Below are 3,114 nucleotides of genomic sequence, written 5' to 3' on the forward strand. Positions count from 1 at the left end.
CGCCGGCCCACCCAGCGCCGCCCGCACTCGGACCTGTGCTCGCCGGCCATCCTGGCGCCGTCCGCATCCGCGCCTGTTCTCGCCCACCCTCGCGCCCTCCGTGCTCGCGCCCATGCTTGCCGGCCACACTCGCGCCGTCCGTGCTCGTGCCCGTGTTCGCCGGCCACTCCGCGCTCGCGCCCGTGCTTGCCGGCCACCCCCGCGCTCGTGCCCGTGCTCGCCGGTCACCCCCGCACCGCCCGTGCTTGCCGGCCACCCCCGCCCGCAGCTAATCTTCGTCGAGCCTACAGAAACACCATGAAAAAAGGGATGTAGCAAAAATCCTCGACGGACGTAGCAAAAATTACAAACGGTTCCAACAAAAAAAGGGTCGCTACCGTCACGGGACGCAGCTCTGCCATGAATGAATGTAGCAAAATATGTAGCCGGTTCCAGCAAAAATCGCCGCCGGTACCAGCAAGAAAGAAAAACAGCATTGTAGCACTGGTGTTGTAGAAAAAAAAACTCCTTCCTCAGGCGATCTGCTCGACACCGATTGCAGCAGAATGAGACACCGGTGCTAGCAAATTTCGACACCGGTTGTAGCAAAAAACGTTGGATGACCGTGGCTACAAACTCGGGCGAACTCGGCTTGCAGCTCTGACGAACGTGGTTGCAGCCTTTTTGGTGAACGGTTGTAGCATTTGTCGGCACCCCTTGCCGGTTGGAGCTCCGGGTGTGCGTACGCTGTAGCATTTTTACAAGCTGGTTGTAGCTTTTGTAGTAAGTGGTTGTAGCATTCGCGACCCCGACCTGTCATCTCAGCATCCTCGCTCGTCGTTGTCGTCGCCGCCGTACACTTGCCGTCGCCGTGGCCAGTTGCAGCACCAACATCTGCCAGTTCCAGCTTGTGGGCGTCGCGGTTGCAACACCCGCCGGGTCGTGGCCGGGTCTGGTGAAGTAGACAGAGCTCCGGTGCGCGGATCCGAGCGGGTCTGGCCGAGGACGACCAGACCGACTGATTCCCGTGGTTGCCCGCCCTGAAGGCCTCCATGCGGCGATGGTTGACAGCGTTGGTGTGGTCCCTGAGAAAAAGGAGAGAGAGAGATGGAGCGATAGGAGAAAAAACGGAGGAAGAGAAAGATGCGCTGCGTGCTGGCCCACTGTGTGGTGCGTGCGTGGCAAAGGCGCCGGCCGAAGCGTTCGGCCGGTGCACCGAGGCGAAACGTTTCCCTTATGTAATGCCTGATATGTGGTGCCACTAAATATGTGTAGAGATTAATTAGAGATTGACCGATTCCTTCCCATATAAATGTTATCAAATATAGCAAAGACTGATCTTATTTGGCAGATAAAAACCGGTTAAAATAGATTGATGTGGTATAATTAGTTCAAATAGTAGATTGGTGCCCATATAAATGTTATCAAATATAGCAAATGCTGATCTGATTTGGCAGACAGAAATCAATTTAAATAGATCCATGTGGTATAAATCGGTTTAAATAATAGATTGGTGGGGCAGCGAACGCCTGGAAAAATCGATGAAAAGGTTGGGGTGTAGGAGAGAGGTTGGACGAAGGAATGGTGGGGAGAAAACTAGGTGAAAGATGACACCTTAGGTTCTTTTTAAGTAAAAAAAAAAGGTAGAGATTAGACACAATTGACTGTTAAACTGAATTTTCTATTGTCAACACGTCAAATGTCATGCAGCTTAGAAATCAGCCTCGCTAGATCATATGCATCCCCTATAACACTAAGCTTCCTAATTTTAAAAGACTCACAATCAATTGAGGTTTATAATTGAAATTGGGTCATTCGATTTTGACCGGGTCAACAATTTCTCAAAGCTATCTCGTTTAATTGTTTTATACTACAGACCGTGCTTTCTAATTTTTAACTCTTCACACTTAATTGAGGTCTTCAATTGAAATTGAGTCACTAATTTTGACCGAGTCAACAATTTCTTAAGGAGCTCTCTCATTCAATTATTTTAATTCGTTATATTTCTTAATTTTGAAACTCTTCAATTCAGTAGAGGTATTCAATTTTGGATTTGATTTACGATTTTGGTCAGGCCAATAATTTTTCAAATCAATCAGCAACAAACTAGCCTACAAAAATATATCAATTATGCGCTTCCTCCCATCACCTAGAAAAAAAGAAACGCCACCATGTGATATTGTAGCACCAACCTAATGCATGCAACTATCGATGCAGAAATTTCCCCACATCAATATGGTTTTATGAGCGGATAACACACAGAATCACACACAGATAGACCCACAAATATCGTATTGTAAAAAAATAAAACACAATCCATCATCTCATTGCCCCCAAACTAAATATTCCATCAATTCCAAAATATAAAGGGTATTAGTTTTTTGGAAAGTCCGATTCATTTAACTTTGACCAGTTCAGAGCAAAAATTACCGACATCCACACACTAGTAAAAAAAGGCTCATTTGTCCCGGTTCATAAGGCTCATTTGTCCTGGTTACCGAACCGGGACTAAAGTGTCGGTACTAAAGCTCAATACCTCTAGTCCCGGTTCGCCCACGAACAGGGACAGATGAGGCTCCATGTGGCCGCTGCGGCTTGCCCAGGCAGGAGGGCCTTTTGTCCCGGTTGGTGCCACCAACTTGGACCAAAAGGCTTCCACGCGCCAGCAGTTCAGGAGCTTGGTTTTGTTTTCTCTGAAAGGGGGGATGGGGTTTTTGTAGGGTTAATTTAGGGGTTTCATATATTGTGTAAGCTAGCTAATAGAGAGAAGTGTCCTCTCTAATCTCCATGCTTTGTCGACGCTACGTACTATACGTACTAGTTCAATGCCCGTGCGTTGCCACGGGCCGATAAATGGATATATGGTGAGCTTCTCGCTTCGTTTTTTTTATTATTGTGTCATCACTTTGCTATGGTATCATCCCGCTCCAAATCCGACTGTTGTTTCCTCTGTAACCCAAATTTCCATCAACATTCCAATCCATAACCCACATACTAACAAATGAATCTACCACAACCTGCTCGGCTTCACCATTCGCGCTCGCTCCAAATCTACATGTGTTTACTCCAAGTTCACCAAATTTCCATAGTAATTTGAATCGTCCCTAGCTACGAATTAATGTCCTGCAAAATTGT

The sequence above is a fragment of the Triticum dicoccoides genome, chromosome 6B (genome assembly GCF_002162155.2).
Source record: "Triticum dicoccoides isolate Atlit2015 ecotype Zavitan chromosome 6B, WEW_v2.0, whole genome shotgun sequence".
Taxonomy (NCBI): domain Eukaryota; kingdom Viridiplantae; phylum Streptophyta; class Magnoliopsida; order Poales; family Poaceae; genus Triticum; species Triticum dicoccoides.